The sequence below is a fragment of the Pyxicephalus adspersus genome, chromosome 11, assembly GCF_032062135.1.
Source record: "Pyxicephalus adspersus chromosome 11, UCB_Pads_2.0, whole genome shotgun sequence".
In the NCBI taxonomy this organism is placed as follows: Eukaryota; Metazoa; Chordata; class Amphibia; order Anura; family Pyxicephalidae; genus Pyxicephalus; species Pyxicephalus adspersus.
The window spans coordinates 31,161,976-31,176,945 of NC_092868.1; the positions used below are offsets into that span (position 1 = coordinate 31,161,976).

General features: G+C 37.1%; 1 protein-coding gene across 3 annotated transcripts in view; it reads right to left on the bottom strand.

Moving 5' to 3' along the window:
- The window catches only part of ABCG4 (ATP binding cassette subfamily G member 4), a 31,236-nt gene extending 22,964 nt beyond the window's left edge, over window positions 1-8,272 (bottom strand). For 2 of the 3 annotated variants that reach the window (XM_072426168.1, XM_072426166.1), the window contains exon 1: window positions 8,000-8,272. The gene's annotated coding sequence lies outside the window, so the exon portion shown is untranslated. Of the gene's footprint in view, window positions 1-7,562; window positions 7,676-7,999 lie in introns of those variants that run through there. The other variant, XM_072426167.1, reaches the window with a different exon arrangement.
- Between the last annotated feature and the right edge of the window lie 6,698 nt (window positions 8,273-14,970).

The following is a 14,970-nucleotide window of genomic DNA, read 5'->3' on the forward strand; positions in this document are numbered from 1 at the left end:
GTATTCAAAACTAGAAATATCTTGAACATTTATAATGTCATGAACTCGCCATAATCCTTTGCCAATCCACCAGGCAAATCTATCCAGATCTCTGCCAGGGTGAACTCTGGATTATTCCAGAGAGGAGTAAGGGGCTTTTGCTTTTTAACTAGTTTTAGATAGAGAGATAATTAGAACTAGTTTTGGTCAGCGACCTATATATTTTTCCAGCTGCCCAGATGTCACTTGACAGTCGTTCATTAGCAGCAGCTTATGACTGTCCATGACTTCTTCTCATTAGAAAACAATGAAATGGCTTCCAGGCAATCAGAAGGCTATGATGTTCTGTCATGATTTAATTGAGGGTATTTTCTAGGATTGTGGGTTGAAAAGTGTCTTTGGAAGGGGTTAGGTGTGTATGACACACTATATACCTGCCCTTAGATATATCATAGATTTTGTGATGGGTGTTGATAAGAATCTGCTGTCAGTGTCTTAGTTTTCAAGGATTATAGTGTAGCAGATAGATGGAGATGTCTACTATACCTGCTTTCTGGCTGCTGCAAAAGTATAATTGATAGGAGGCCATCCGGAGAGTGTTTCCTAGAGCCAAAACTTTTCTATATACTAATATATCTGATATTGTGCCCTACTACCCTAAACACTACAGAGTTACCTTTGCGTAATGATTACAAAATACTGTGCATTTAATATCTATTACCCACCTCACCCCACAGATATTGGCCACATATATAGCTTATAAAAACATCCATTAATTTTCTGGGGTTTTTTGTAAGCCACAGCTTACTAAATTTACTTTGTCTTTTAGAGAAATATTAATCATATGTATAAATCCTGTCTCTTCCATTACTAGATTTGGGAACTCTTGGCCTAAACAGAGGGATGAGTTCAGTCCATACACTACATGCACTGTATTTTGGGTAGGAGGTAAACAGACATTTATGTCATACAAAACACTATGCTCACCTATTTAAAGAATCCCTGCTGAGCTCTAAGTGCTATCTATAGCTTTATACGTGAGATATACTGTCACATCCTTTCTTGTTGACAACAATTTTACCAGGTAGGGAGTGAGAGGATCGCAACAGGGACACAAACAAAATTACAATTATTTTTGTCTGTGTAGTTGTTGCCAATTTCCTCTCAACTTCTGCCTTGTAAAAATGTGTCATCAGGACAGGAAGTGAGGGAAATTCTCTCTAACAGTTCCAGGGATAGCAGTAAAAAACTAACAAAGATTCTGACCCTTCCTCTACTGTATCTAAAACAAAAAGAGGTTTTGGAATCAGGGCTTAGAAGCACTGTGGTGTAAAGAGCAGAGGAAAACATTGGCTATGCAACAACTGTCATTAACCAGGTGAAGGGCTAGTAACAATTTAGATAGATCTAGGTATAGAAAAGTCAAGGACATGAAGAAGTAGCTGAGCGTACAACCATTGCTTTTGATTGACTGACAAGGAATAGGATAATGAAATGGTATACAAGAAAAGAATGAGTCTGGTTTTCATGCAAGAAGAAGATGCAGTTGTAAAAGGGGGGCTACATATCAGCAAAAAAACAAAATTTATCTGGAGGCATGATGAGCATATTTGCCACTGATGATGCTATTGTTTCCCTTACTCTCACGTATCAGGGAACAGTCATGTATTGCACTGCATGGGAAAGCATCTATTCATATGCTTCTCCATTTGTTAGGTATGCTTGATTAGGCAATGCCAGCCCATGTGCACCCATGCTCCCTTTTGGAAACCTAACTATAATTAAAAATATGAAATATCATTAAACTGTCTAATTGGAGAAACAGGCTGTCCAACAACCAGTCCTTTTTCCTCATTTATCAATTTACCAGAATTTACCAATTATCAATATATAATAAACTAAACCCCCAACCCCAAAAAATACTTTAAAAGGCAAGATGTAAATTTTGTTTGTATTACGAAGCAGATCAACCCACTTGAATGTCCCATTGAGCAAATTTCCATAATGCTTCTATAGCTGAACAATCAAACTAGCCACACTAAAGCTTCATACATTTGCCAAGCCCAGTGATATGGTACTCACCTACAGTGAGCATATTTTATTCAAGCAAATATTTGACATTATTGAACTATTTGTGTAGTGGCAAAGAAAATACTATCAAGCCTATTTAAGTTTACTTGATTTGTTAAATTTTGACTGTTCAATGGTCCAGTAAAAGAACAGATTTAGGCAAATATATTACGTTATTGGTGACTATTTGCATCCTAATATTCAGGTATTTTTAATTTAAACTCAATCTGACAATAATTAGTTTATAAATTGCGTCTTGACAGGTTACAGCTTACAAATGCGGCATGTTTCTATTTGGTACATGTGGTATTTGTGTCTATGAACAGTGCAGAATCCTTGCTGTCAATTTCTGGGTGCTCACTGTTGCAGCTTATACATTTTTAATGTTTAAATACTTAGCACAGATACAAAGCTTACTGCATTCATTACTGGTGTTTTCATAATGCTTATAAATTCACAGTGGCCTTTAATATAAGAATCCAAGTGTCCAAAACAGCAAAAAAAGAATATCATTTATCAAACAATTGTGCAATTAAGTTTAACACTCTGACAATTGTTTTCCTCTAATGACATGTTTATAAAAGCTTCAGATATCTAAAATAAAAGCTTTTTTTCTGAATAGAGTAGAGAAGGGATAAAAATTCTGTCAGATTTTTATTGCTCAGTCCTTATGTTAGCTGCACTCCCTTTAGATTCTTGGTTCCCAACCTTCAGAAAAGGGGCTACTTGTCTAATAATTACTACGGTAAGTCTGCAGACCAATACAAAAAAGCTATTTGTTAAACTGACTTCTAAAAGGTAAATTGTTTTTTTTTTTTTTTTAGCAATTGTTTATTTTTTAATATTGTTTTATGAATTTTGCTGGGAAGAATACTGATGTTCAGAGGACTGTAGGGACCATAAATGTGGAATCATTGTTTTATGAAGAGACTGGAATAGTGGTGATCCCTAACAGCCACATATGTAGGCAAATATGGTGGGCAGGCCCGAGGAGAGGGGGGTGCTGGCGGTACATTGCTTCGGGGCCTATGAAGCTCAACGCATTCCCATAATTTTTATGATAATTTGAATATTTATCTATTTAATCCATTTAATTTTTATTGTATTGAAAAAAACTTTTACAAAGTATTAAGTGATCCTGAAGCAATAGAACACCGTGACAATGACAAAATATTTTTGAGTGACATAATACTATGCAATCAAGATTCAACGAACAAAAACTTGTGAAAGTGACTATCAATGAGTGTTCTCACATGTTCATTCCTAGCTTCAAACTTATTGCTTATTGCCGAATCCCGGTAAGAAGAAGAAAACAGGACACGAGCCACGCTGATTCATCGTGGACTGCAACAAAGAATTTACAGGACAGCGAAGGAAGAAATAATTCCACAGGTAAAGTTCCCTGTAAATGTTGTAATTGTAGCATAAAGGATCCACTGACATCACGTGCCTTTTTGTCTACATTATCGAGAAAATCGGGTCTAAAAGGGGACTTTATTATTACATTTTTTACCTATATATACTTATCTAAATGTATCAATGTAATCTATGATTGTTAGGAATAAATTTTAATATACACACATACATGTGTCTATAAATTTGTATAAGGGCCAACACACCTTCTTTGTACCGGGGCTCAGATTTTCTCTTGGCGGCCCTGATGGTGGGGACCCTAAATGTATAACTTTCCAGTTCATTGTACTCTTACAATTCTGTGAAATGAAGCCCTGGAGCAATTGCTCAGTTTGCAATACCCTAAAACCTGACTATAGCTTTTTTTTCTCTCTGACCATATTCTAGCCAATATTCTTTGACCATCTATTTCAACCTAAACGTCTGCCGTTCCTGAAAGCTTTCTGTAGCATTAAATTCACTCACTATTATATGAGGGTCTTTGTTAATAATATAAGTTTTACTTAAGGGTAATATCAGGGTTGGCTGCTACTGTTTTAGGTAATGGACAGCTGGTGCCCTTAAAGTGGGACTAAACCTAAAAAGTAAAAATCTGTGGTAGCTTCCTTTTGCAGATTATTGCAGACTGGTGATGTCCCGTGATGTCCCTTCTGCAATTAAATAAACTCACCTGCCTGATCACAATATTTTAAATACACTCACCTCACTCTGCATTGGTTGCTAGCATCTGTACCTGGTCTCCTTCTGGGTTTTCAATCTTTAGCTATCCTGATTGGCCAGGTGTGAATGACACAAGTCTGGCACATGCGCACAGGAATTCATTAATTCCAAGCAGGCGGCTATGCCAGGATTGCACACTTAGCTGCACATGTTCAGATTGTGAATAGGCAGGCAAGCTTAATTTATTGTGGAAAGGACATTGCCCGTCCCTTCTGTAATACTGCTCACTATTTTTTCCTATTTAACTTTAGTTCCACATTAGGAAATGCAGAATATTCAGCATAAAGTCACCATAAAGATGTGCTGTTTCCATTTTTTTTAAATATAGATCTTTTACATGTTCCACGTCCATGTTTTGGGGTACTTACTTTGTCTCTTTTTTAAGCCAACATAGTTATCACTTTTTTGCTTTTGGGTTACAAAGATTTTTTTAATGCCTTGTTTTTTATAAGTATTATTGATTTTGACATATGGGATATTTCAACAAAATCTCTCTGGGGGGGAAAAGGTTTTGCAACTTTATAAAACAACATTCCATCTATTTTGTATTAAACAAAATATTTTACTAGACATTTATGCAACCCCAAAATCATTATTATTGTGATGGCATTCACTAAAAGTTAGAATTCACTTGCACAAGTGAAAACACAGCAGATACAGTTCACTTCATATATTTATATATGAACAAACTGTTGTTCCCACAACTCCATTCCCCCCATTCCCCCATCCATAATACCTAGCACCCATTCTGACCCAAGACAAAGTTTGCACACTATAAAAACTATATTACTATATTAAAACTATATTAAAAATAAGTACTTAATTTAGAAATTAGTTTAATTTTCTAATGTAGGCTGAGAAGACAAGATGTGTGCTAGGGTCCGTCAAGACATAGTTTCTTGCTGATTGTATTGCAAACAACCTAAATAGATTCTGCCTGACAAATAAAATGACAACAAAAAATGATTCATTTTTTATTGTTACTGCTTTACCCTGAACAGTATATAACCACTCAATATGGGAGCTTTTAGCACAGGGGTGTCAAACTCAAATACACAGTGGGCCAAAATTAAAAACGTGGACAAAGTCGTGGGCCAAACTTGAAACTGAAATAGCACCGCTATTAGAATTAAAAAATGTTAGAATTAAAAAAAAGGAAGTTGCGGGCCAGAGTTTGACACCCCTGTTCTAGCACATTTGTACTGTGAAATAAGGAAGTTGTGTTTTTGTATATGAATGACATTCCTTTGGGGCAAAGGCATGTGGAATTATGATATGGGGAACAGCAAACTGAAAAAAAAGAATTTTATTGTATGTTATGCCAGACTTATGGAAAGAAAACTTACTATACACATATATAATAAGAATGTTTCACTGTGAAATTCCCCCAGCAACACAATCATGAAAGATATAGGAAACAGCATTACACTTCAAAGGAAGGAGAGTAAAACTGAATGCATTATTTAATATACAGGGAATCCTGAACATAATATGACATGTACAACTTAGTCTTTCTTTTTAAAGCTGAAATCTAGACAAACTAAAGAAATTTAGGTGAGATGCCTAAAGATGTTTCCCTGATAATAATACAATACTCCAGACAGAAGTCACTCAATTGACCTGATATTTCTCTGCAGTAGAGTAGCCATATCCCTGCCCTCCAAGCTTTATGACTGGACAATAAAGGAGCAGCAATAGACTGATGAAGTTATCTCCTTCACCCTATCAGTATATTTCTTCTTTATACAGAGCACCTGTTTATCTTGTATTTGCAGCCCCTCCCTCATAGAGTAGAGCTTTAGTTAAGTCTGTATGTATGTTTTGTCTCCATTGAAGGAGAGAGGTAATCCAGGGACAGTAAGGCTTGAGGCAAGAGATGATGCTGGACATCCTCCAGCCAGAAAATAAGACAAGCTCTATCTGAGTTGCTGTAGCAACTTGTAATGCATAGCTGTCTGTGCGCAGTGAAATCAGAATAAGCAATTTACATACAGGAGAGAAAACCAGACATCCTATATAACTAAAAGGTAGGATAGTGTGGCCTGGGGGAGACAGGTTCTCGAAACAGTTATTGCCACACCAATGTTTAGCAGCTAAATTCCATCAGCATAAAAAGACTGGTAAAATGGGCTTCTATTGAATAATGAACAAGTAATCATCCACAAGGTTCACACAGGCCTACTGATGTGCCACCATTTGCCATGGCTTGTACATGTCCTTCAGATTCAGAGGGTTAAACAGCCAAATCATCAGTAGGGCAGCACTACACTGATAACGAGACACTGAATATGTGTTTATAGACATAAAGGTGAGAGTATTCATTTTCAATATCACCTAGGGAATAGATGAAGGTATGGTCTCTGGTTGGAGATCCTTTCCCCACAATTATTTATCATGCACAGACTCAAAGCAGCACACATAAGGTGAAATGCAGGAGTAAAAGCAGCATCCAGGCAATGAAGAATGTTAAGAGTGCACTAGCCCATGGCACCCATCATAAATCATCCTTCATAGATTTGATTTACATAACACACTTCTAATGGCTTTTGCAGCAGCTGATTAACATGATATGAAGTTCAGTCAATTTTTTGTTTTGAAACAGATGGCCAACAATCCAAATGCGCAAGGAAGAAAACCACTCACCAAATTAAATCTGTCTCTCCCTGACTCCCCAAAAGCAGACTTTGATTTCATACACAGAAACCAAAGCTATAAATACCAACAATGTATCTCCAATATAGCCATTAATGGGTCATGTCGCCTTTTTCTAATTTCCTGCATTGGAACACATATCAAACCCAAATAAGCGAAATCCCATTTGCCTTTAAACAAGTGGTACACAAGGCAATTTAGAGACTGCTTTGAGTTGCTTTCCTTAGACATATTCCTATGACCTATCATGGTGCACACAAAGCAGGTCAAAGCAAGCTTTTCTTACCAGAGGCTCTTTTTACCATTTGAACGTTGAATGCGCTTGAATAGAAAACGCAGCATTCAACGAGAACAACTGTCCACAATGCAGCGTTTGAATAGAAAATGCAACATTTGATGAGAACACATGTTGAGTTAACCTTTTATTTTATAGAGAATGCTTCAGATCATTAAAGGCCAGGACTGCAAATGGCAGAATAAACAGACTTCCTACTTGTACAAGTGCCAGGTTAGTCATTCTAATCCTTTTCACTGCCAATTGAGTCACTGACCTAAAACAAGCATGTGGTTCAGCTGTTCCAATCCTTCACTGACAACATGCCTGACCTACCAAATATAAAAGCAAACATATTGTTGATAGCCTCTGAGCTTGCACTTTAAATCAGCAATGGCAACTCCCATATTCAATCATAACAAGTCCCCTTTAAGTAATTAAATATTAGGCCAACCTGCTTTGTTTATTCAGATCCCAATAAATGAGTTCTATGTATTTGTCTTCCACCTTCTTGCTACACTCATCATGCAGACTTTGTAATAATGGCTTCTGCGAGTTACTTCCTTGCATAGCTCCCATGTATCCTGCAGAGTAGAATGTCTGCATTCATCCACAGCATCTTCTTCTAGCTTATCTTTTTTTTTTACAACCACCCCCCCCCCCCAGGTCCCACCCTTGGTATATTTAAAAAAAAACATATTTACATATCACTAAACCAAATGATTGCACTTAATATATACATTGCAATCAATCATATCTATCTCCCCATCAATCAGACCAACAACCACTCCTTATGCTCCCAGTCCTTTCTCAGTCCTGAATAAGCATCCTGCAGGTCCCATTCCTGGCATAGCACACAGGGATGGATGTCATCATTGCAAAGGGTCTTACCTTGAAAATCTGGAGGAGGTCGGAGCTTCCCCCCTCTTGTCTTTTTTCCTCCAGCAGCTGTTATATGAACCCACCCTGTGGGAATTAGGAGAAGGGGAGGATTCAAGATAGACAAGTGCAAGAAAAGGAAGGCAGACTAGAGCCATAACCTTGTGTAAACCTTTGCCTAGCCATGATCATCCACAAAATGTCAGTTTCCAGTTCATTCCTGATGCTGCTGCTGCTGATCATTGGGTCTCAGCTGTACACCAAAGGCTGGTCCTGATGCAGATCCATAATCTGACAGGCAGCAATGAGGTTGGGATGTAGCGCTTCTTAAAGACATAGCACACAAATATACATAGACATCATTATAAAGAAACATCAATTCATGTGATCTATGAATAGTTATGCTGTATATGCATAACACAATTGTAAAAGGCATACTTCTTCATATATAAATATTAATGCGAAACATAAAGGTACACAGGTATTTAGAGTGTGACAATAGAGCACATGGATGCCACATTCCATCACATGCAATGGGGCTTGCTTTACTACAGAATATAGATTTACTACAGGATGTGTGCGTGGCATCACATCGATTGTGCATAAATAGGCAAGTTGTTTTGTCATGAAATTTACTCGATGCATGTGAATGGTTTACCATGGAATGTACAGTCCAGCATCAAACTATATGTTGGCTAAGGTGACAAAATAAAAATAGGATTCTTCTTTGTTTTTGTATTTATCTAAATAATGGTATGATTTTTTAATGCAAATGCCATGTACGTGTAAAATCACACATGTGCAAAGTTGTAATAAGTCTCAATTAATTATTTGTATAGGTTGCCCAATGCACCATAACACACAAAAATTGTGCATGTAGTTCTTTTAAAATCACAGCGCACAGTAATGCACAGTAGTATATTGTGCCACAGTGTGTTGGCTAGGTGTGTTTGGGGTTACTTTAAGAATGACTGGCAACCTAACTCACAAATGCACGTCTTGTGTATTGTTGTGAATGTTTTGGCTTAGAAACACATGCATTAATGCAATGCAATAGTGAGAACAAGAACAATTAGCATTTGGTCTCCTACTCAATATACCTTTCATGTGTGTACCCCTTTTTACAAATTACCACAAAATCTTTGGAAAAAAAACATACATATGTGTTCATCTCAGAGTCATTTTCCATATTATTACTTAATTCTCTGATGGAGAGAATAAGGAGAAGAACAACACAGTTTGCTTTGACATTGAAAATTGGTGCACAATCAGCTAGATGGGTTCAGGAATTGTGATAATTGTGTGGGGACATTTTAATGCAGGATCGCATTATATATTAATTTATCCCTATTCTTGTGCTTTTATTACTTTAGTGCTTTAGTACTTTAGAACATTAGTACAGCTCCATTGTATCGATAGCCCCTGATGTTTTAGAACAGAATTGAGGTGAAGGTGCATCTGTAAAACAGAATTGAGGTGAAGGGAAACAGGACAGACTCACCTTTTCCCTTGCCAATGCTGGTAAACTCTTTTACAATGCCCTCAAATCTTCTGCTGAAGTCCAGCCTCAAATCAACACGTCCAGATGTATTGAGTTCCTGCAGCTCACAGTTGTTGATTCCTTCTGACCTCTACATCACTGTACTGGTCCCACATTATTGTATCGTATAATCGTTCATAGAAACAAACTGGTGAGAGCCAGGAGATCAACATTTCTAAAATTGTTTGTTTTTTTATGGAATCAAGCAGAAGATCCAGGAGGGATCCAGGATCCAGGAGGGGTTTCAGCAACATGGGTAGTAAGAACGGTTAGTGTTTACTGATTTATTTAATAGGTATACATATCTCTAAATGCCACACTTTAGTATCAGGGTCACATTAAGTATAAATGTCATTATGATTTATGGAGCTGCCATTGTGGACTTCCTAAAAATAATTTAGCAGAGTTCAGTTTATGAAGTCACTTGCATGGAACCACTGTGCAGCTAAAATAACTCATTATCGGCAAGATTAGTCATCAGTGGTGGCCAAGTTACTTAGCATTTTCAAGAAAAATTGCTTATAGTAACAAAGTGACATTTAGATTAGAGACAAGATATTTACTATTAATATAGACACTTTATAGACACACAAGACTATTGTTTTAGCAGACCAGAATAAATGTGTGGAGAAAAAAAAAAAAGATGAAAAAGGGGGTTGGTTATCTTATTCCAGGAATATTTATGATGTTATCAACGTCTTTTTTAAAATATATGAAAGTTATGATTTAACTAATGATTTAGTAGACAACAGGTCCAAGAGCAGAGGGTTTAACATAAGTATTAGGGAAAGAAAGAAGAAAAATAAAGGGGGAAAAGCTCTGGGGTATGGATTGAGATTGGCAGGGTGAGCAGGCTGTGGGCCCAGAAGGTATATGTCAGCTTTTCTATCCAACAAAGAGAAGGAGAATTACATAATGAAGAATAGTCCTTGTTTTAGCAATCATATCCACATTTTTAAAAAGTTAACATTATTATCAGTGTGAACACTAGTAAGTTTTTAATTGACTCCTAAATCATGTGGATGGCTTTTAACTTTCAAAAGAAAAAGCAATGTTTGTTTGGAGGACACTTCTGCTGGTGTTTCTTATGATCATCAGCTATGGAGCTTTCCAGTGGTCTTTTCCTGTGAAAGAAAAGCAAATAGACATATTACATTGGATTTGAACCTGCTAACTATGGAACAACTCCACCAGATATGCTCCTAGCTGCCTTTGAGACACAGCTTCTAAACAGGTCTTAGATGATAATAGGTTGAGATGTGTTACCCTAGCAGGAACTATGTAGCGTTGCAAAATGAATTTTCACTTAGTTGATGGAACATGGTAGGCTGTATTAACTCTAAAGACCCAAACACAAAATTATTTGTACATTATATATTTTGATGTCTAGTTCAACACTAATGGTAGAACATATTGCTGAGCCTGAGCAGCATACATGTACATAAGAACAGCACTTATTCCTTAGTGGTCTAAAGCACCATTGCTGACTCAGACCAGTAGTTATGGAATCAGCATGAGGGGCAACCATTAAAAATTGCAGAGCTATTGGTGATATGTAGCATGGGGGAGGGAGGCTTGGTGTGATATCACATCATTGTAACTAGCAGCATTCTGCTACTACACCTGAATTGGGAACCTAATAAAAGCGAGGCATGTGTAAAAACACTGTTTTCCTGCATGCTTCACTACCTAATTATATATAATAAAATAAATAAAAATGTAGTTAATATATTACATATTTAATTATATATATATATATATATATATATATATATATTTTTTTTTTTTTTTAATTTGGCTTTAATCTATGCCTCCAAAATAAGGGTGTCACTGAAAATGCTGCAGCAATTTGCAATCAATTTAATACAAAGCAACATTTGCACTTTCACATAGGTCCATTGTTTACTGGGCCAAAATGTTCAATACTCTTTGGGTCATTGACTCAGAAATTATTCAGGGGTAGCCAGACAACTAGTATTTTTAAATTAGGCAATAGCAGCCTCGATATTTCAATACAGTTATTTTTAAGCGAAAGACAAAGAAACTGAGCCACTGAAAGAGTATGGTAGCAGGCACTATGTTCAGAAAAGCAGTGCAGAAGGTAGGACAGCAAGGAGTCTGTGCACAGGAAACATATATAGGGTATGGCAGTGGGCATTATATGCAGGAGAGGACATTACAGTAAGCAATATGTACAGGTAAGGAGTGTGAAAGATATGTCAGAGGGCAGTATGAGCAGGAGAGGAGCTTAGAAGGTATGGCAATGGATAATGTTGAGTGGATTGGGTATGACGTCAGGCAGTATATGCAACAGAGGATTAGTCAAGGGTATGATTTTGGGCAGTATGTGCAGAACAGGAGTATGGAGGGTATGGTGGCATGCAATGATATACAGAACAGAAGTTTGGAGGGTATGGCCGCATACAATGATATACAGAACAGGAGTATGGAGGGTATTATAAAAACCAGTGAGCACCGTAGAAGAATTAGGGGATTAGTCAGTATGAATATGAGAAGAGTTCCAAGGGTATGACACCGGACACAATAAAATGGTCAGGAGGGGGATATGGAGGCTATAATAGTGGGTAATATCAAAATAAAAAGAGTAGAAATGGTATGAAATAAGGCTGTATGAGCAAGAAAGACATGGCAAGCATTATTCATGTCCCTGATAATCATTAATGCCTTAAACCTGAAGCTTTGATGTACTGTAGATCATACACATGAACTATACATAGTATGGGGTCTATTTATAAAGCAGTGAATCTGGCATTCATCATTGTCTGTTGAAGAATCAATCACTACCATCAAAAACACATCAAGAGGGAATGTTGCAGAATGATAGATTTACTGCTTTATAGACCCCTAAATATTGTTACAGAGTAATACTGAGTAAATCAGTACCAGCTGCATAATGTGTCCACTGTGTGGCAAGATAAGTTATGAATAAAGTTACATTTATTATGATGATGTTAAAGTAATTCTCCCTAATGTAGATAAGAAGCATCCTAAAATGTCAAACTGATGCCATGGATACTTGCAAAAAACCTGTTGACACAGGTCTTTAGTAAATGATACACCAATGCGACACCTTCTGCGCATGCAAACCATGGTAATAAATGCACAAGAATGATCAGTTAAGGCATCTCCATACATCTTTGCCTTTTGATATGTCTTATAATGAATCAATAATAGTAATGAATCAATGCATTTCAATGCACATAGTTTATTCAGTTTATACTAGTCTACACTAGCTAAAAGATGGTCATTTATGAAAAATAGGGGACAAAACAATTTAGGTCCAAAAGGACAGTTTAAAATGATGCACAATGGAGAGGTATATATATACGTCTGCATTACTTCATATTTTCAGCTTTCTGCCTTAAAAAAAACATCTGTACTAGAAGTGCTTGCTAAACAACCTAAAATATTTAATAAAGAATATCTAAATCTAATATTGTAAACCTCATATAGGCTCTAACATATTCAATCTGTAACTTGTATTTAAAAACTTCCTGGTAATACTGACTAGTGTTTGTAGCGGCCTCCTGGACCCTGGCTTCACTTCCCTTCTTTCCTTTCCTCCCCACACACCTCCCGGCTGATACCCCCCATCTATCTATACGTTGATACCCCAGTGATGCCCACACTTAGCAACTGTAAGCTATAGGCCCAATAATACATAGGAGACCCTGGGTATCCCCGCTTCCAGCGAATACTTGTTCAGCGTAGCTTATAGATGGCTTAGGAACCTACTTAGGTAATGTGTATTTTATACTGTATTTGTACATACTGTATATATACATTCTAGTAATATTGTTTATAAGAATCCTCAGTGAGATCTTCAGAGACACTATAACATGTATCTGGACTCTGGATAAACTGAGTTTGGACATGATATGTGATATGTACTGTGTAATGTATTGTTTACCCCATTGTTGCTTTGTAGATGTCTTCTGTATTTTCTTTTATTTTTGTATTGGTTATACTTTGTAAAATTCATAAAAATCATTGAAAACAAAAAAAGAAAAACTACCTGGTGATCCAGACAACTGGGTAAAAGTGGATGTGCTGACGCACAGCAATGGTCCACCATTATCACTATCTTGCAGTCCTTAAGCAATAGAATTTGTGCATATAAAAGGACATTGGCATTACTGAAATGCAAAAAAAAAAAAAAGATTAAAATTAAAAAGATTAGTATTTTATTTTTAAAAATGACATTTTTTTATATACAGTGCTTTAGCAAACTAAATGTCATGCAGTGAGGGTTTAGATCCACATTAGGGCTTAAGCCATTATACCCTGATAATACATTGTAAAGGTAACAGTGGCATTTTTTTTACTGCACAGATAGCACTCACCACAGGCTGCCTGCAAATACTACAGAGGGGCAGAAAACAAGATCAGACACCCAAGTAAAAGTGTAAGCAAAAATGCTGGATTATTGCTCAGATCAGGGACAAATACACAATTTTAAAAGTAGGAATATCCATGCCCTGTGTTTAGGCATTTGAAACGTCAGCATTATGGGTCTGTCAATGAAGAGTCTGGGGTTTGTTACTGAGGGGGGTCTGTTACTGAAGGTTTGCACTGAAGATCTGCTGCTAAGAGTTTTCACAAGGGGTTTGTCACTGAGAGGCCTGCATTGGGCAAATTTTATTGAGGTCTGCACTACAGTCAGTAATGGGGTCTGTAACTGAGTGGTTCTGTCATTAAAGCAAACCTATCACCAAAGTTTTTACTTTACATAAAAGGGTAGATGACCCTTGGTGATAAGGACAGAATGAGGGTGCAGATCCGCTCATGCCACACATCCCAGGAGACTCCTGGCTGCTCCTTCTGCGCATTCCGGAGATCAACAAAGGACATTTTAATATATTGAGGAAAAAAAATGCCGATCTCATGCATGCACAATTAGATTGGCAATTTTTTTCCCCTTTACAGCAGAACACGTCAGTCTATCTTTCACCTGTGCAGTGCGAAATCGGGTGATGTAGCCAGAAGGAAGTCGGACGAAGATGGTGGTGCCCAGTGCTTCCTTCACTCTGGGACAAAGACAGATAGCAGGACAGCTTGGGACCCAATTGAAAACATCTCCGGTAGGGATCTAAGGAATTAAAGGTAAGTGAGGTTTGTTTGTTTTTTTGCAGGTTCTGCTTTAGGTGGGTCTGTCATCTAGGCCTGTATTGGGGGTATTGGGGGTGCATTGGTCCGGTATTGGGGGTTCTAGCACTAAAATCCTTCTAGAACTATGACAAACAAGTGAAGTAGATATTTTATTTATCTGAACCCCTTTAAGACTCACCCAATAGCAGGGGGCTATTTAGCTATGCAGACTTTTCACCCTTGCTACAGCTATCTCTATTTACATTATTCTAGGTTTATATGTATAACTCTTCAATTTTTGACCATTTCAAATGTACCTAACACGTCATGACGT